This window comes from Notamacropus eugenii, chromosome 1 (assembly GCF_028372415.1).
Source record: "Notamacropus eugenii isolate mMacEug1 chromosome 1, mMacEug1.pri_v2, whole genome shotgun sequence".
NCBI lineage: Eukaryota > Metazoa > Chordata > Mammalia > Diprotodontia > Macropodidae > Notamacropus > Notamacropus eugenii.
The window spans coordinates 464,841,574-464,862,266 of NC_092872.1; the positions used below are offsets into that span (position 1 = coordinate 464,841,574).

General features: G+C 43.1%; 1 protein-coding gene across 3 annotated transcripts in view; it reads right to left on the reverse strand.

Moving 5' to 3' along the window:
- The window catches only part of ZNF423 (zinc finger protein 423), a 417,541-nt gene that overhangs the window by 372,101 nt on the left and 24,747 nt on the right, over positions 1-20,693 (reverse strand). The window contains exon 1 of one of the 3 annotated variants that reach the window (XM_072632159.1): positions 16,773-16,823. The exons of the other annotated variants lie outside the window; for them this stretch is intronic. The gene's annotated coding sequence lies outside the window, so the exon portion shown is untranslated. Of the gene's footprint in view, positions 1-16,772; positions 16,824-20,693 lie in introns of those variants that run through there. 3 annotated transcript variants of the gene reach the window in all.

Consider the following 20,693-nt stretch of genomic DNA (forward strand, 5'->3'; position numbering starts at 1 on the left):
TCTCCCCCATTTCCCAGACCAGGCAGACAGGATTCAGACAGAGCCCAGGGAAATGATATGCTACAGTTGAGAGAAAACTATAAACCAGGAGCCGGGAGACCTGGGTTCAAGTCCTAACTATGTATGCCACTGACTAGCTGTGTGGCACTGGGCAAGTTCCGTTTCCCCTCTCTGGACCTCCACTATAAAATGAAGGGGTTGGAACAGGAGATCTCCACAGTCTAGAGACCCTAATGTTCAACATAAGCCAGAAACTCTGAGGATCTCCATCTCCCAGATTGATATCTTCGGGATGGTAAATTGGGCCATCTTGTGTCCCAATTCTTACCTAGCCCTTAGTCATTGCCTTAGACAAACTGAGGCCTGGGAAAGATCTTAATTTAGAAAGGCCAAGGTCATGCACTGAATCCCAAGCCATCACCAGTCGTCTTGACTTTTGTCCTGACGCTGGACTTTGAGGACTCAGGGGGACAGAGAGGCCAATAATTTTGCACAGCTCTCCCTCACTGAAATCCAATTCATGAACTCATGAAAACATCACCCTTGTGAAGTCATTGGTCCTCTTCTAGAATAACAAGCCAACCAATCGCCTTTTCAGGGACTCCATAACTAGAAAATAAAATATTAATTTGTGGCCTCTGTTCTTATACCAGCCACGCTCTACTCTTCCCCAGAAAGTGCTTCTAATTTTGATTCTGAGTTCAATTCAGGAAAAAAAACCCAACCAACTCAAAGTATGTAACATTCTAAGGTTACAAACTGCTTCACATTACATATATGATCTTTTGATAATCACAAAAGTACTGTAATATAGTTAACAATAAAAATAGTATTTATAAAGAACTTTACAAATATATCAAAAAAATTTTTAATCCTCCCAACTCTGGGAAGGTAACTGTATTATTGTCCTCATTTAACAGACAAGGAAAGTGAGGTAGACAAAAGTTTAAGAGCTAATAAGTGAGGCAGGATTCAAACTCAAGTCTTACCCAACACTCTATCTATCCACTGTACCTTCCAGCTGCCTAAGCATATTACTGAGTCATGACAAGAGCAGCTCTTTTTTCAAAGAGCCATTTCCAACAAACTCCTGATTCAAACCCATACTAAAAATACAAGGTACTTTTATTATCCCCATTGTACAGATGAGGAATCCTGAGGCCAGGAAAGGTTAAATGATTTGCCCAGGGTCACAGAGCTAGTGTCTGAGACCAGATTTGAACTCAGGTCTTCCTGACTCCAAGTCTAACACTATCTGCTACACTACCAAGTTGCCTCAGTTGGCAGGTATTGTTGCCCCAGTTTTACAGAAGAAAGTGAGGCTCAGAAGTCATTGGCTCGCTTAAGGCCACACTCAGAACTAGAACCCAGGTCTCTTGAATCCAGTCCACAGAATCTTCCTCCTCTACCATACTGCCTCCCAATATCAGGATTGCAAGAGCAGCGTTCTGCCAGGATCTGCCAGGCCTGGCAAAACCCTCCTCCCTTTTGACAAAGAGGAAACTTGGAGTGTGTTTTTTAAAGCTTGAAATAAAGTTTAAATATTACAGGGAAATTACTAAACAAATCAAATCACTGTTAAGTGGATGTCATAGGCTTTCTCTAGACAATACGTGTAATGAGGATTATTGTCCTCTTGGTTACAGTTTGAAATTTGCATTTTATTATCAGAGAACCACTTATGCATTACTCCAGGATTTTCATTAGGTAAATAAATTTTTATGTGGATTTCATTATATTCCCTTGGCTGAGATACTGATCACTTAACAGCAAGAATGCTACTCTGACACACAGGATGTCAATCAGGATGTGACTGCTTCCTTCAGTTGTTGAAAATCACTTTTAGGAATTTGGTGTAGACTAGGCACAGTGTCTGAGCTGTACAAAAACTGGAAAAGGACTTGTGCACACACGCACACCTAAAGGAGATGCTGAAACAACAGTGCTCTAGCTTCCTGGCTGGCTTCCTCTCCAGCTTCCTTCAAGCTGGCAGTGACAACTTCCTGGCTCAATCGAATGAGTGCCAGCCCTCAGGTTATATGACTAGAGCCTGGCCAGAGGGGATGGGATCAGTGATCAACAAATGTAGGTGGGGGTGAGAGATAGGAGGTGTAAAGGGATAGTGATGGGGAGGTGGGACAGGAGAGAAGAGACATGGTAGTATAGCCATGTAAAGAGACATGTAAAACAATTACGCTAGCTGGAATCTGGATCATGCCAGACATCTCCCCAAGTAGCCAGAGGCCCTTTTCACTAATCGTACTTCAGTCTCTAAGGCACTAAATAAAAAATAAAAGTCGAATCCCCAGGTCTAACTCACCCCCACCCCAAGGAAATGATGTCCAAATGGCTGCATCTGACTACCTAGGAAGGGCAAGGGTAGTTTGAGCAGGCCACTTTCAAAGTAGAATAACAAAACTATGGACCTTTGGAAGTAGAAGGAAATCAGGGAACATTAGGAACAGAAGGATCAATTGATCTTAACATTTGTAAGGAAATGGAGGCCCAGAGTTAGCTATCAAGGTTTTGGAACAGAACATGGGATCATAGATCTAGGTTTGAAAGAACCTTCTTGAGACCAACTAGTCCAACCTCCTTATTTTGCTGATGAGGAAACTGAGAAACAGAAAAGTTAAGTGACCTGTCCAAGGTCACACAGGTAATCAGGCTCTGAGAAGGCAGAATGTGACCCCAGACCCTGAGGCGGTAGAGCTGGTGTCAGTTCCATTGACATCCATAAAAGATAAAGGTCCAGTCTTACAAGTCTCTGCTTCTGAAGAGCAGACCTCTGAAATATTTCCCTTCCACCCTCAAGCTTTCCCTGAGCCCCATCCCTTACTTCTCACCCTTTGGCACTTCTCTATTAAACTTATCAAATAATGATGTACATTGTGGTTACCTATGTATAGGTCTTATCCCCAGCCTAGAATGAAGGCTATGAGAGCAAGAACCATCTTATATCTATCCATTAGTACATGTTCATGGCCACTTAGGAATGTTTGTTGTCTATTGAATAGATCCAGAAAAACAGGGTGGTTAGCTCCATACATCATTACCACAACCCATAACACCACAATCACCACAAATGGGAGGATGACAAAAATAGGAAGAGTGCTAGATTTGGACCAAACCTAAAGAACTTTGGTTCAGATCCCAGCTCTGCCACTTACTATGCAACCTCCCTGAGCCTTAGTTTCTCCATATGTAAAATGATGAAATTGGACAAGATGAATTCTCAGGTTCCTTACTTCTCCTAACTCTATGAACCTATAATCAGAATCCTCCATCGCTGGAGGGAGGAGGGAGATCACTCAAAACCACAGAGGTCTACAGTCAGCAAACTATGGCCCTCTGGAGAAATTTGGCCTATCCTTCGTTTGTATGTGATCACTTTGTTTTAAAATATAAAAACCATTCTCAACTCCAAGGCTATATAAAAAAAGGGTTGGGGTGAGGGAGAATTAGGTCTGAGGCTGTAGTGTGCCAACCCCTGGTGCAGACCAATCAGCTAACTCACTAAATTTATCCCCATCCACAGATTTTTTGCTGTCCTGTGAACCCAGAAAAACAATTATAAAAACCCATTGACCTCCAGTTAAAAGTCTGTGTTTTATTAGATAATAAAACGTCATTAATTCAGATTCAGACTCTACACAGACACTAATTAGGATTTTGTGATATTCAGACAGGGCTTGGATGGAATATGACTTTTGGCCTGTCTATGAAAAAAGAGTTCAGAACTAAGCAAGATGAAAAAGGCTGTTTTCTCCTGTGCAAAATTAGGAGAAGGCAGGGTGGTCCAGAGGAAAGAGTCGAATTTGAAGTCAAAAGATATATGAACTCTGCCACTTAGTAATTGTGTGACATTAAGGAAAATTATTAATTTTTCTGGGTCTTAACATTCTTTTCTGTTCAATGAGGGGATTGGACCAAAGAGTCACTAAGGTCCTTTCCAGCTCTAAATCTAGCATCCTGTGAGGATGGATGTGGTTATCTCTTGGGTCCATCAAGCCATGACATTCTTTGGTTACATGTCTGAAAGGGGAACTTTTAAACCACACAAGAGAACACAGGTGAACACTTCAGAAACACCCATACCTCCAATCATAGGACCCAAGACCTATTGATTTCTAGTATAACCCCTTCCATTTCACAGATAAGGAAACAGGTGCTTGCTAATTACAAGTCATTCTTATCTATTCATTAAAGCAGGTCCCCTAATGACCTCTTTTGGACAATATTATTACTACATGCGCCAGAAAGTAATAAAACAACATTTTTTGCCTTTATAAAGTCTCTGGTTCAGACTTTTCATTATATCAGACTATCCCTCTCACTTAGTTCTATTTAATGAGAACTTAGAATACTTTAATGAGATTTCCTAGCATTTCCTTGATGACACAAATACAAAAGTACCAGAAAATCACCAATAACCACATCCCTAATGCAGGAGGAGTGTTCCTTAAAGAGCATCAGTAAATTAATCCAGTCATCTTCCCAACAACCTGGCTTAGGAGACAAGAGTCACAAACATTATTGCTTAAAAACTTACTTATCCTCAAATATCTCTTGTTTGCCTTGGTAACAGTGTACTTAAACAACCCATTTGTTGGACTAGCATAATATTTTCCTTGGCTTTTAGGAAATATTCTGGCAAAGTGTTTATTTCCCCCATGTAACTTTTTTGATTGCTTTTTTTTTTTTTTGCAAATGGTTAATTAGACTTACACAAACATGTTTACAGAAGTTTAAATGAAGCATAGTTCAAGTTTTTGAAAATATATATAATTACTCACACCGACAATCCCTACTGAAAAAGAAAAGGCAATACATGTACCATTCCTAAAAGACACAGCAGGGTGTTTGCAACAGCCTCTACTAGCTTAAATGGCTACACTTTGGGGGACTGTTGCAGACCAAGAAAACATTAAGGAAGCAAGAACACAGACACCTACCACTTTACTCATTCATGTCTTACTAGCCAAGACAAATCTTTTCTTTTGGGTTGGAGTCACACATCTAGCAGAGGCTCACATGTCTTTTTCCCAAACACAGGAGGTTACTCCCAATTCAACATTGATTAACTATTCAAAAGATGATCTCAATCTACTGCACAATCAACTACTGGAATGAAGTTAAGAAAGCCAGAAAGCCCATGCTGTGCCCACCCTGAACAATCAGTCTCTCAGAAGGTGCAGAGCAGCCACATCAGACATTTTCATGGAGGAAATTCACAAGTTCAATTCATGTCAGTTCAATTTAACTCAAGAAACCATTTATGTACTAAGCTAACTAGACCTACAAAGATGAAAAGCAACCTTGTTTCAGGCTGTAAGCTTCCAGTCTAATTGAGGTCATACAGCAGGATGACAGAGAAGTGTAACATGAGGTAAAGACAAAGTCTAAACCCAGACAAGATACCCTAAGAAAATGAGGCAAGATTGATCACTTTCAGGTAAGGGGAAAGGGGAGAAATCAGTGAAGGCTTCATGAAAGGAGATAGCACCTGAGAAAAGGGTTGAAGAAAGAAAATGTTTTCAACAGACATGAGGAAGGAATGACTTCTAAGCTCCTAGTAGGACCTTGTTAGAAGCCAGGGATAATTCCTGAAGAAAAGGGAAGAAGGGACCACCTAATATAATCAGGACAGATGACCTTGGCCCCATCCTCCAAAACAAAACAAGCAGAAGAAATTTCAAGCTCATAGATAAAGGAAATTTGGGTATGGTCAAAACTCCTCTATGCTGCATTAGAAAGAATCCTCAATTTGCATTCAGAGGACCCAAGTTTAAAGGCTGGCTCTATCACTGTAGCCTTAAGAAGGTTATTTAACCTCTCTGTGGGCCTCAGTTTCCTCACTTTTAAGATGAGGGGGTTGGATTAAAGTCTTAGGTTCTCTCTATCTCTAAGTCTATGATGACCTAAAGATAGGGTGAGGAGAATAAGAGGAAAGGAATGGATCTCATCTATATTAATTATAGTCAAAATTCCGACAAAAATGAAAGAGTTACTAGGTGACAGATTTCTGGGATGCTAGGGGAGCAATTAGAAGTGATAGTGGTGATGATGGAAGAGATGATGATGTTGGTTATAAGGATAAAGATATAGGGGTGAAGAAGTTGTGAAGTCGGTAGTAATGACAGAGTGATTGCAAAGGTACTAACAATGGTAGAGGTGATATTTGTAAAAGTAAATAAAGCTGGTCCTGATAAGAGTTGCTGCCTAATGATGATGGAGATATTGGAGATGATAATGATGAAGCCAGTGGTGATGGTTAAGGTGATAGCGATGATGGAAATAATGGGAAAGTTAGTAGTGATGATGAAGGAAGTGATGGTGGAAGCAAAAGTGTTGGTGCTGGTAGAGGAGCTGCTGGTAGTGATGATGGAGATGGTAGAAGTAAGAGTGAAGAAGGGAGTAATGAGAGAGGTGCTTGTCATGATGATAAAACAGTCCCAGACCCCCAACACCATTTACCACAATTTTAACAAAAGACTGTCCCAGGAACATTAATGTACTATTGATAGAGTTGTGAGTTGGTCCAACCATTCTGTAACAGAATTTGGAACTGTGCCCAAAGGGCTATAAAACTATGCATACCATTTGACCCATTAATACCACTACTAGATCTGTCCCCCAAAAAAAGATTAAAGGAAAAGGAAAAGGATTCATCTGCTAAAAAACATAAGCAGCTCTTTTGTGATTTCAAAGAATTGGAAATTGGGGTGTGTCCATCAATTAGGGAATGGATGAACAAGTTGTAGCATAAAATTGTGATGCAATACTACTATTGTACTATAACATATGACAAGGGGCTGGTTTCAGAAAAACCCAACATACACTGATGCAAAGTGAAGTGAGCAGAACCAGGAGAACATTGTACACAGTTAACAGCAATATTGTGACAACGAACAACTATGACTTAGGTACTCTAGCCAATACAAGGATCCAAGACAATTTCAAAGGGCTAGTGATGAAAAGTGCTTTCCGCCTCCAGAGAGAGACCTGATGAACTCTGAATACAGATTGAAGTACAATTTTTTTCACTTTATTTTTCTTGGGTTTTTTTTGCAATATGACTAATATTAAATTATGTTTTGCATGATTGCACATTTATAATTGATATTGCTTGCCTTCTCCATTGATGGAGGAGAGACTGGGGAGAGAGAATTCAAAACTAAAAAAAAAATTTAATTAAAGCTTAAAATAAATAAATAATATATTTATTAAAGGGCGAAAAAAAGATTGTCCCAGGGTAAGACACTAGAGCCAAGAAGAGAATTTGTTTTAAAGCAGAGCAAATAAGAATGGGAAGGGACTGCCCACATATTTTTCCAGGGACATGAGTATTTCCTCCCTATGCCTCAAGTCTGACTCCACCTGAGAAGAATAGATAAAATGCTCACAACTTCTCCATGTATACGTCTCAGAACTGACATATTAAAGCTTTCATGGATTCTCAAACCTATATTTCTCAAACTTAAATGGCTTGCATGATGGATTATCAACACACACACACACACACACACACACACACACACACACACAAGTCTCTGTTTCCCCACTTGTTTTCTATGTCCCATACTGTAAGCCAGGTCCTGAGCCTGCAGATTCTACCAAGCTGGTGACCTGTCATCCTACACCATCCATCAAAACTGTATTCTCAATCAAGTCAGCCTTTGGGTCCTACTGCTGACAAAAGAAACAACCAACCAAACACAAAAAAAAAATACCAACATTCATATGATACAAACTCAAGAAGAACTGTCTCACTATGGGTTTAATTTGGCACATGTAGACAGCCAATCTGCATGCTTCAAGCCAACCAAAATCTCATTTCAGGGCATAAATTACTTGGACAGGATGTCTTAGGCAGATTACACTATGCAGGTAAGCCAAATCTCCAACTGATTTTGGACCTTACAGCCTAAGCTAAGATACATGGTCATGCCTATTCTTTTGAGAACAGGGCTTGCATTGTTCTTATAATTTAAAGGGGATGCGAGTGACCCTTCCATGCATGCCCCTCATCATGAGGGTCATTGAGTGGTTCTGCCAATAGGGAGTTGGACTGTACTAAATCATCCATATTCCCTCACCTGGTTTCCCTCATGACCAATAGATCCTACTCTGAAAACAATGCACTTGGTGAGCACATCCATGGTTGACAAGCAATGTAGCATTCAATTCAACAAACATGGCCAAGACACTGGACTTGGGAAAATGAGGGCAAAAATATAACTTAGCCCTTTCCCTCAAGGAGCTTACTGTCTAATAGGGGAGAGCATAACACACAGAGAAATAATTTATACTAGACAAAAGGTGATAGGAATAAAAAGAAGCTAAGCAAAATATTACGAAAAATTTGAGGAGAAGAAGAGATGACTTTCATGTTGGGGGGTGGGGAGGGGGGTGGTTCAAAGAATGTTTCATGGAGGGACCTTGAGAAAAGGAAGTCAAGGATGGGGTAGAGGGATCAAGTCCATTCCAGAGAAGAGAAGATGGAGAATGAGAAGAAGAAACAGGGAAAGAGGGAGAGGGTGTTTGCCCAGAATGAACTATTTCAAAGGTAGTAGTCTGAGATAAAGCTGAATTGCTACGTTAGTGCCACATTGGCTAAAAGAACCTTGAATACCAAGATCACCAGTAAAACTTTATTCTGTGAGAATAAAGTCACTGAAGGTTTTTGAGCAGGAATGACAGCATCTCAGCAGTACATGAAGAAGATTTTTTTATGTAGTGGTGAGGAGGACAGATTGGATAAAGGATAGCCTGGAAATAGAACTGTACTTGGGCTCAGCAGACCTGACTTGAAGCCCCAAATTTGCCCCTTAGAAACTGTGAGAATAAATCTCCTCATTTCTCCAGACTTTAGTTTCCTTAATGACTACAAGTCCTAGAACAGGTCTTGCTATTCATTGACAGAGGATTCTGATCGCTGGGAGGCCAAGTCCAAATTTTTTTTTTAATTGTTTTTAAATTTTTATTTCGTGTTTCAATGAGAAAAGAATTAAACAAACATGAGTTGTTGCTATTTTTATTGACTGAGGTGGAATGAATGAAGTAAATAAATGAATAAATGAAAAAGCCTTTATTAAACACAACGTGCCAAGTACTAGACACAGAAGATCAAGACAGTCTGCTCTTAAGAAGCTCCCATTTTAAGAGGGAAACAACACATCAGAGATTTTCTTTCTGCATAAATGGCCTAGCCAGGGTTCAGTTTGAGGCCCTCGGCCTCATTAGCACAGGCATTCTAATGCGTTGAACTACCTGGCCCAAGCTAATTTGATGGTAAATGGGCCAGGCTAGTCATAGCTGTGCCCATACATGAACATGTAAACTCATGTGAAGGCTTCCCTGAAATAGCTCCCCTTTGTTACCTAAGGCATGAGTTTGCCCCTGAGTGTATTTCTGCATAGCTCAGCCCATGGGGAATACCCTTGCCAGCAATCACTATAAATAGAAAACATGTCAATAGAAACATGTAGATATTTTTTCCTGCTCCTCCACAAGAGCAGAACAGAAGGGAAAGAGGGGTCAGGGAAAGAAAGAGGCTGGGGGAAAAAGAGGCAGATACTTAAATTGGGGTTGGGGGCCAAGGGGTAAGGAATGGATGCCATTAATCTGTAGTGGAGACTGGAACAGCACACACCATGAGGGTTTCTATCTTTCCAAGGTCAGGCATAACCAATTATGGACTATTGGAAGGTGCCCCACAACTCGGCCCCAACCTATCTTTCCAATCTTTTTAGATCTTACCCTCAGCCTCTACTGAACAGACCAGCCAAATGGCCTTTTCTCCATGCCTTCTACACACTGCACTCCATCTCCCATCTCCCATGCCTGGAATACACTCTCTCCTCATCACCTTTCACAAGAAGCCTATCCTGGCATCCCCAACTACTAGTGCCCACTCTTTCCCTAACTTTCCATATGCTTTTGCATTTATTCTGCATATGCAAGTTTATGTTGTCTCTCTAAAATAGGATGTAAGCTCCTTGAGAGAGCAGAAACAGCTTCATTTTTTGTCTCTGTATTTCCAGTACCAAGCACTTTGCCAGGCATATGGAATTTTAATAAATGATTGTTGGTTGACTGACTGGCAAGGCAGAGGATAACACTTCAGGTGAGCGGCACAATGAGTGATATGTTTTCATATTTCTTTAAAAAAAAACATTCTGATGCCAGAAAATGCCATTCTCCATTGCTTGTAGAGAATTAATTAGTCAAATTGCTTGTGGAACAGTGAAGGCTGGAAGACTACAGTGGACAGCAGTATTATACAGCAAGGGTAACTTTCAAGACAGGGGCAGACAAACTCTCTGGAACCATGTGACCAACCCTATCTCATTCACTATTTTTTTCTAGCACATCTCTCATCAGAAAATAAGTGAGACCAATCCACACCCAGGAGGCACATGACACATCTTGCCAAGGACCCTACCATTGCCTTCCACTGAGTACACCACCCTCCGGACCAAATATCATTCCCTACCCACCCTCAGGAAATCCAAGAAATGGTCATTTGGGTGGAACCATAGAGTACCGGATTGAAGGCAAAGTCTAATCTATGCCCTGCGGCTGAGCTATCCTGATTGGTGAGTCAGTGAATGCATATCTAGCCAAGCCTGGATCATGTCCTAGGCACCTTTCCATCCGTCCCATCATCCTGTCCATCTCTTGCTCCTAGGAACAGAAATCACATCAACACTATGAATGCTTCCAGAAAGGGCAGGACAATCAAACTACCAAACTCACCATTTCTTTGTCTCCCCAGACCAAATTCCCTGCTCTGGCCCTACGCCCCTGTGCATATATTATATCCTGCTATTAGTACGTTAACTTGAGGGCAGGGTTCCCCTCACTTTTGTATTTGTATCCCCAGTGCCTGGTACATAGTAGGTACTCTATTGAGTATGCACATAGCAGGTGCTTCAAAAATACTTTTTTTCCATTCATTCATATACTCAGCAGGGTCTCTGACCACTGTTACTTCCTTCCCTGGGAAAAAAGCAGGAAGTTCAAGTTCTAACCCTTACCCACTCATCTTTACCTCTGTGCCTTCAGAGATAGAGTACAGGAGAGACCGTGGAAAAAGTCTCTTGACAATTTTCAAATCAGCAAACCTCATCCAGATACCCAATATGAGCTCAGCCGAGGGAGCATGTGACAATAGATTCTGCATGCTTGAAGAAACCCTTTCTCATCCCACCCTGCCACACCCCAAAAATGATTCTGTGGACTGAGAAAGAAATGGGTACAGAATTCTCATATGGTCAAACCACAGTTAGCCTGGAGCCTTGGAAAACAGGCGGTTCTGACAAATCAAATTTTCTGGTTAACTGAGAATTAAGCAGCCCTTGTTGAAAAGCTTTGTTAAATGTCAGAATCACTTTCCTGCCTTAGTAATCATAATTCAATAATGATAACAGACTCTTTTTGATGACTTTGTCTGATGGCCTTAAGGTCATCATTTATGAACATCAATTCTCATTTCCAGGAGTGGGGATGTTAGATATAGGCAGAGTCAAAGAGCTGGGAGCAGAAGAAAGCTAGGACTTTTTTCAGGGTACTAATATTCCCAGAGCATTCTTCCTACTCACAATAGACAGCCCCCCATCCCCACATCTCTTGGTTCTCCAGTGCCCTTGAAGGATTCAACTATCCCTTTTCCATTATCGAGACCTCCTTCTTTGCCTCAACAACAGTATTACAGGGATGAGGGTGCTTTTTTCATGGGAAGGAGATATGTGATCAGCAAAACTTCGAGTTGAGATAAGATCAAAAGGCTTCCCACATAGACACATAGACACATAGACACACCCCTGGTATGTGTCCTCCCTAGACTTGCTTCTGCCCCTTGTGGCCTGATACCCTAATGTCTTGGCTTTTTGCCCTCAATTCCTTTAACTGAATTTGTCCCAGGTATCTAGTTACAGTTCTGGATTCAGGTATAAAAAGGAGCTTGGACTGAGTGTGAACTTGCTCCCAGGGAAGACCCCTGAAATTGCTTCTTTAAAAAAATAATTTAAAATTTAAAATTAATTTTTAAAAAAAATTAAATTTGTTTTCTTAGCATTTACCACTGTCCCAAAACTTGAGTGTAGGAAAAAGCTTAAACAGTTTCTAATGATGGCTTCTCAGTCTAGTGTTGGTTTCTCACTAATAAAGATTTATCATAATCATTTGCACTTATATAGTATTTTACCTCTGTTATCTCATTTGAACCACACAACAACCTTATGTGATAAGTAATACAAGTATCATTATCCTCATTTTGTAGATAAGAAAACAGAGGAACAGAAAAGAAAGGAACTGGCCCAAAGTCTCCCAGATAGTAGCTATCAGACAAACGACTTTCTGACTCCAGATCCAATGTGATGGCCACTCGGGCCATGCTGGCTGCCAAGTATATTGATCACCCTTTAAAGTCTGCAAAGCACTTTACGTAGGAAATCTCTCTGAATGCTAACAACTCCATGAGGTGGATAGTATAGGGATGACTTCCCACATTTCTCAGATAACAAAATTGAGGTCCAGAGAGGTGTAAATAACTCGTCCAAAGTCACTCAGCTAATAAATAGCCAGATGAGCCTCAAACACAGGTCTCTGGACTTCCAAGTTCAGTATGCTTTCCACTCTACCATACCACCTTTGATAACTGATACTAATTCCTTAGCTTGAAACCTAAATGCATCTCTGGTCACTTTTCAATCATTAAGTATTTATTTATTCAGAATCACCATGTGCCTAGAATCTTGCATTTTTCTAGGACACCAAAACTGGTCCCTATTTTCCCCCTTAATATAAAACCTCACTTGTAGGATCAACTCAAATGTTTGAAGTAAGGCTGATGAGGTAGACTAAGAGATTTCCAACCTACTAAGAGTGCCATGCACTTCCGGAGTTTCCCAAGAAAACCCCTAAGGGGCAGGATGGCAAATAAAGGACAGGTCTTAGAAAGGTCTGGTTCTGTAACAACTCTCAAGAGCCTCAGTTTTCTCATCTGCAATATGGGGATCATAATCCTTGCCCTGCCTAATTGTGAAAGTGCTTTGTAAACTGTGAACAGCCCACCAAAGTCAGGGAATTACATGGGGCATTCATGGCTTTTTGTGCCTCTGAAGGTATGTGTCTGACTATATTGCAAAACCAAACAGAAAATGATTTAGGGAATTTCCCCATCCTCTTGTTCTGTGCCTGGTGCTTCTTTCTCTAAGCTGGAGTGTAGAGACCTCCAAAGAAGGTCTAAGTCAGAGTAAAAACAAAGGCATCTTTGCAGCTGCTGCAACAAACTTTTCTTTCTTTCTTTCACTTTGGCCAAAGCTCCGAATGTGGAACTCCTTGGCTTACAGCCTCTGGGCCCCAGCATGCCTGTGTTTGAAGTCACCAGCCTAAGCCTGCGAATGGGCCAGGACTGTGGCCAGAACACTTCCAGCCACAGTGAGATTCCATCCTGTCTGAATTTGAATTCTTGTTCTGCCACTCAGTAGTTACCTTTGTGACCATGAGCAAGTCATTCAGCCTCCTGAAGTGATACTGGATTCCTGGCTATCCCATGAAGAAGTCATCTCTAGGCTCCTAGAGAATGCTCTGAGCATTCTCTCCGTGTCTCCCATGCCTGGGATGTTCTCTCTTCCCTGTTCAAACTACTAACCTCCCTTGACTTCCTTTAAGTCCCAATAAAATCCCACCTCCTACAGGAAGTCTTCCTTGCTCCTCTTAATTATAGTGCCTTCTCTCTCTCTGTAAATTATTTCTAATTATTTCCAATGTGTGTGTATATAAATATATGTGTATAAGTATACACACATATGTATACATGTGTGTATGTACATACATATATACATATATGTGTGTGCATGAATATATATACATATATGCACACACATATAATTGTATGTATGTGGCCTCCCCCATTAGATTGTAAACTCTTTGAGGGCAAAGACTGTTTTGACTTTTTGTATCCCCAGTGCTTAGTTAGCATAGTGCCTGAGACCAAGTAGGTCCTTAATAAACATTTAATGATTGGTTTAATTGATCGATTAAGCTTTGATTTTCAAAACAGAGTTAAAAATAAAAGGTAGTTGTAAGCAATGATCTCCTGAAGAGCCACTCCAACGCCTCATGGTGTTGTAGAGGTTATCCAGGATTGCTGAACCTAAGGTGCAGGAAGAAGCATAATCTTTGGCCAGGCTGGCCAAGCAACAAAGGCTTTGAATAGAGGGTTCAGTGACAGGCTTTATGTGGGCTGCCTGTATCTTGCCTAGCTCATTTTTGGTCCTTCACTGGCTCAGCTACAGGATGAGGAATGTTTTGCCCACAGCAACTCTCAGTGATCTTCTACTGGGTCATAAAGGAGTCGTAATCTGTATCTGTGAAAGGACTACCCACTCTGATGAAATCATAGGTCATTAAATGATACCCATTTTTAAAGTGCTTTCCGCACAAGTCCTATGTAGTAGGTGAGTGTTACGAGTTCCATTTTACAAATGAGGAAACTGAGGCGGATTACAAACTCTATTTCCATATCTTCTAGATAAGCCCTATCTTTCTTGAAGACAACGAAAGTTAGGGGCTGTGCCCTGTACCTGATATTTTCTGAAAGGCAGGGATTATTTCTAATTTTTAGTCTTTATACCCAGCATCTAGGACACTGCTTTGCCTATTGTAGGTGCTTAGTAACCATGTGTTAAAAGGAACCTCTTCCTCTTCCTCAGAACTTAGTCCAGTGCTCTCCATCTTGGTTGTTGAGTAACTAGGTTTGAGGTTTGCAAGGCACTTCACAAATACTATTTCTCTTTTTTTCTCACAACAACCCATTTCATTATTTCCATTTCATAAATGAAGAAACTGAAGCAGCCAGAGGTTAAGTGACTTGCCCAGGGTCACGCAGCTAATAAATGTCTGAGGCCAGATTTGACCTTAGATGTTCCTGACTCCTGCTCTGTTCGTTGCACCATCAGCACCCTCTGCCTAAAATTAATGATTGTATACATGTTAGTCCTGCCTGACACACACAGGCTGTATGACCCTGGGCAAGCCACTTAACTCTTTTAGTTTTCACCGCAACTCTCTTAAGAATGAAAATTGAGGAGCAGGTGCTGACCTTTTTTGGCAGAGGGAGTTTCTCACCTGGAGTTCCCTACAGGAATCAAAACCACAGGTCATTCAAAATATAGAGATATACACTACATACACACATGCATACAGTTTTAAACTGCACTAAGACTTTTAGAAACTCTGTATTTGGACGCGAGGGTTCCTAGTTTTATTTCTTCCTCTCACTCAGCTACACCCACAATACAGAATGTGCTATAGCCATAGTGAAAAGTGATAAGAAGGAGAGTTCACGTGGTTAGAGTGTTTTACAACTTACCAAGTATTTTCCTCACACCTCCTCCTACCAAAGGGAGAGAAACTTTGAAAAGAAAATCACAAAAAAAGGGCTTCACTTTTCCTTAAACTTGCAACCTAGGCGAATTCACGTGCACAAGCGGAAGCTCGTTATTTATACAGTTTCATAAACAGAAAATGATTATTGTGTTTCAGAAGAACGATCAATATGCAAATGAAACCCCTAGACAATACAAACTGGGCTGTTAAATTCACTTGCCAATGTTTATGAAAAGAAACTCTGGCTCATCCAGACGAAAGCTCTAAGAAAATGCTTAATCAAAAGACACATTTAGGCAGGAAAATTAGGTGAATAATAAAAGATGCCCTGACTTCACTCCCAACCTCTCCCGATTCCCTCCCATCCCCCTCCACCACCACTTTTATTCAGCAAGACAAAGATGTTGGAATGAGGAGATTCCCCCAGGAGGTGCAGCTGTCCTTCCTTACTCCAGATGGAAAAGGAATAAAACCTTTTGATTAGGGAAGCAGCATCGGTATAATGGCAAGCACTCTGGCTGGATAGGAGTCCTAAGACTTGGGTTCTAGTCTCAAATTTGCCCCTTCCCATATATGCTGACCCCTCTGCGCCTCAGTTTCCGCTTCTGGAAAATGGGGATAATACCACTACGTCACAAGGTTATGGTGAAGACAGCACTCCATAAACAATCATTTTTAAAAAACCAATAAGAATACATTTAATGGTTCCCTCCCGAAGGGCGATCCTTACCCCCCTGTGAGGAGAGACTGATTGGGGGAGGGGTGAATGAAGGAGGAGAATGGAGGGCAAGCAGGCCCAGAGCTGGGCTGAACAAGGAGCCCGGCCACGTGGGTGAGAGAGTGAGCTTCGGAGGCCCGCCAGGAAATTCCAGAGTTGGAGGCTCCTGCCGCCAGCCGGGGCGCACATCCTGTGTACTTTATGGGGGCACAGAACAATGCACAAGGGGCCAGGCCAAGGTGGCGGAGCCCCAGGACAACAGGAATAGGAAACGACTAGGATGGAGGGAGTTCCCTGGGGGGGGAGTCAAGGAGGGAGGATTTAAATCTCGCCCACCCTCAGCCCAAGCATCTGGGCAGGGGGAGGTATCCCACCCTCTGCCTCCTTCTGCCTCGCAGCAGAGGCAAAATGAGAATAAGGAAACAAAACAGCAGGTCTCCCAGAGAAAGATTTTGGGTCTTGACCGTCTTCTCAGGGCCCTAACTGTGACTTCTGAGTTTATAGCTCCAGCATTTAGAGTTCTGCTTCTGCCACCCACCACTCCCTCCCCCTCCCCCCTTCCAAACACCCCAATCTCCAGCTGTTTGCAGGTAAATCAAGGAGGATGAGAGGAGGGCCAGGCTAGGATCTAGGAAACTTGGATTCTAGCACTTACTGGGTGACCTTGGGCAAGATGTTTCCTCTTCGTGGGCCTCAGTTTCCTCCTCTGAAAAATAAGAGGGAAGGGACTGGCCTGGATGCTCTCTGAGGTCCATTCCAGTACTGAAATTCTTGAGATCTGCAGAACCTTGGCAGAGTTTTTCAGGAGGGTAATGGCTTTATCAAAGGTCTCCTGACTCTAGGGTTCCCAGAGCAGTTTGATCCACACCCAGTTCCAACCCACAATGCCCCTTGGGGTTGAGAACATAACAGTCCTGGAGGCCTTGATCTCTGGAGCTTGGTTTGGGAAAATGAACATTCAGAGGACCTGGAGCTCAGGAGCAGGGGAGAACAGGGAGTGGCTATCTTTCCATCCTCCTGGCATCTCCCCCTTTCTTTGAGGGATTGGGGGGAGGGAGGGAGAGAGGGAAGGGTCTGGATCCCAGATCCAGGTCACAACAGGGGCCCCAAAGGACACAAGGGAGGGATAGCTGTCCAGAATTGTCCTGGAGGCTGCCACTCCAAAGGACTCTGTGTGCCCGTCCCCAGAGTCCCAGGGAAGAGCAGACCAGAGGCTCCATCCAGCCCCTGACCCAAGGGAGGAAGGGGGAGGGAAGTGACAGATCACAGCCACAGGCTCTGCTCCCCCCTCCACCTCCCCCACCAACCATGGGAGTAAAGTGGGTCAAGGAGGAAGGAGGGGGCCTAGGGGAGACAGGGGGCCTCTTTATAAGATCACTAGAGACCAAGGAACTCAGAGAACTCAACTCCCACCCTGCACCACTGCCCAAGGTGGGGGCCTCTGCTCAAGCAGTCAGTCGGAGCTGGGGCCACAGGAGGATGACAGAGGAAAAGCAAAACCGTGTGTGAGTGTGTGTGTGTGTGTGTGTGTGTGTGTGTGTAAGTGTCTATGTGTGAGTGTGTGTTTGTGTGTGTGTGTGTGTGTGCATTTACTTCAAATGCTGCCAGAGTGCCAGTGCTAAGAAGTGGAAGGAAGGGAAGAGGAGGAGAGAAATATGCCACATGCCAGGGCTACTGGGAGAAATGGGAAGGAAGGACAACTAGCCGGCTTACTAGGAAGTGACATACAAACATGAAGAGACAGACTTATTGTAACATTTGGAGCTGGAAGAGACCTTAATCCAACCACCATATTTTACAGATGAGAACACTGAGGCCCTGGTCTCATTCTTTTTCTTTGGTTGTTTCCCCCTCAGAAAAAAAATTGAGGCCATCTTACCTCCTTCCTGCCTTCCCCTCCTCCAGTGCTCCTGACTGCTCCCCAAGAGCCCCCAGAGGGTTACAGAGGGTGGGGGTGGGGAGGGAGGACAACAATGCTGTCAGACTGTGTCTGACCTTGTCCAGCCTGGGAAAACTCGTGACCCAGCTCCACCTTGGGGTGTTTGGACTGCACCCCGTGGTCGGGGGCAGCTGGGGTCTGGCCATCCAGGCAGGGGGGCAGAGCCCAGAGCCAGGCCTCCTGGGGGATGGAAAACATTGCCAGACCATTTCTAGCAGGCTCTCATGAGCCAGAGGAAACCGTCTGAATCTAAGTCTGGGTCTGAGTCTGAGTTCCAACCCAGTCATTCAGGGTGGAGGGCTTGGAAGACCCCAAGCCCCAAGAGAATGGGAGGGTGCAATCATGATTCCTAATTAGCCAGCAAGGAGAAAGGCAGAGGGAAGTGACCTACAAAGGCCAGGTGCTGGTCCTGGCCAGGAGCCCAGCTCCACAACACCCTGTCCTCAGGGAGCCTAGAGATTACCCATTTGCAGCAGGAAAGGCCCATCTCAGAGTGAGGGAGGGAGATAAGAGAGCAGCCAAATCAGGCTGTTCCTTTAGCCAAGGAAGGCCATGCTAGGAGTGGGCATGCCACAATTCGAATGAAGAGCACAGGCTTTTAAATCATGGAACAAGAGTTCAAATCCTGATCCTGCCACTTTGGCTAGTGGCTTCCCCTCAAGACTGAGCCCCAATCTCATAAAATAAGAGTGAGGGAGACCCCTTCTCTAAATCTTATGATCCTACAGCCTAAACCTCCACCACTCCCACCCCTAAGTTTGAGGGCAAGAGGACACAGATTTTAGCGCTGGAAACAATCATACTTTATATAATTTCATATAAATTTGTATAAATCTTTACAATTTATATAATTACATTGTGCTTTAAAATTGGCAAGGGACTTTGTACACATTTATTTGCGCCTCACTCACGGCAGAGGCCCTTACAGGTATTATTATACCCATTTTAGAGATGAGATAATTCAAGCTCAGAGAGATTTAAGATTTCACTCATTTTTTCACGCAGTTCATAAGTGTCAGGATTGGAATTTGAACCTACACCTTCTTGAATCCAGGTCCTACGTTCCATCCACTACCCCTGATGCCAGATGGCTGATGCTAAGAATCTATCCCACGGAGCCAGGCCAATCCCAGAGTAATTTCTAGTTTGTCCATCCCTGAGCTAATGTCCAATCATCCTTCTTTCTCTTCTTCCTCATTACCTCTCCCCACCCCCAACTTAGAAGGGGAGGAAGGGTAACATCACCCTAGCAACATGATACAGTCCCGAAATCTCCAGGGTCCTTAGATTCCAGGAAGCCAGAGCCGGGTAGAAGGGGGAGGGAGGGCCAGATTGGAGAATCTGGGTATTGGAGGCGCCACGAGGAGACAGATGAGGGAAAGGAACAGGATGCTGGAGGGTACAAACATGAAAACGACAATAAACCAAGTACTCTGCCCCCACCCTGAGGTCTCTGTCTTGAATGTACAAATGAAGACACTCCTATGAGGATTAGAACGTTGTAAGTCAGGGATGAAAGGGGAAGGAGATGGAAAGGGGATAGGCTGTGGAAGGATGGGAGTTGGTAAGAGGGCCACTCTGGGGGGGACCCTCTCCTTTACCCTCCCCCACCTCCTGCTTACAGTCCTGAGAGGCCTCCCCCAACCCCCAAGTTCAGGAAAAACAGAGCTGTAGCCTGTGAACCTCCGGTTTCCTGGGCTGGGTCAGTTTAGTCAGAACCTCTCAGGAGAGCCAGGCAGAAAGGAGACAGAGAGCTCACAACACTCATAAAGTTCATTACTATCACCACCCAGACTCCTGAGCTGCACAAGACCCTTCCTAGCCCTTCTGCGAATTAACCTAAATAGTTTCCAGGAATAGGGGAAGAAGAGCCAATTACTTTCTTTCCTTCCTTCATTCATTCATTCAACAAACAATTTATTAAATATCCATAATGGTCTATACACAGTTGGCTCTTCCTGATTCCTGGGAACTGCCCAGCTCCGGCACTGTGCCAGACACTAGGAGAAATACAAAATGTGGCTAAACTATAATTCCTGACCTCAGAAAGTTTACATTCTACTGGTGGGAAATGGTAGGAATTCAAACAATCAAATATATAATACAGACAAAGCAATTTTCTAGGGGGAGAGCACTAAGCGGCCCCATTTAAGAGAGGGCCCTTGATCTGAGTCTTGAAGGCACCTGGAGATTATAAAAAGGGAAGCATGGGAGAAAGTCTACAAAAAGGCACAAAGATGGGAGATGGGGTATTATGAATGGAGAACAAGCAGCCCTGTGTGGTTGGTACATGAAGTCTGTGAATGAGAGTGACATTCCAGAAAAAGTAGGCTAGAACTAGATCGTCACTCCTACCACCATACCATGTATCTTATTTAATGATAATTATAATAGCTACCATTTATATAATGTCTACTATATGTCAGATATCATGCTGAGCTGGGTGGTCGGTACTATTATCATCCCCATTTTACAGATTAGGAAACTGAGGTTAAGTGACTTGCCCAGGGTCACACAGCTAGGTGTGCTGACTGAGGTCACATTTGAACTCAAGTCCTACTGACTCCAGGCTTGGCCTTCTATTCCTTGCTCCATGTAGCCACCTCTTTCTTTTCCCTCACAAAGTCACCCTACTTC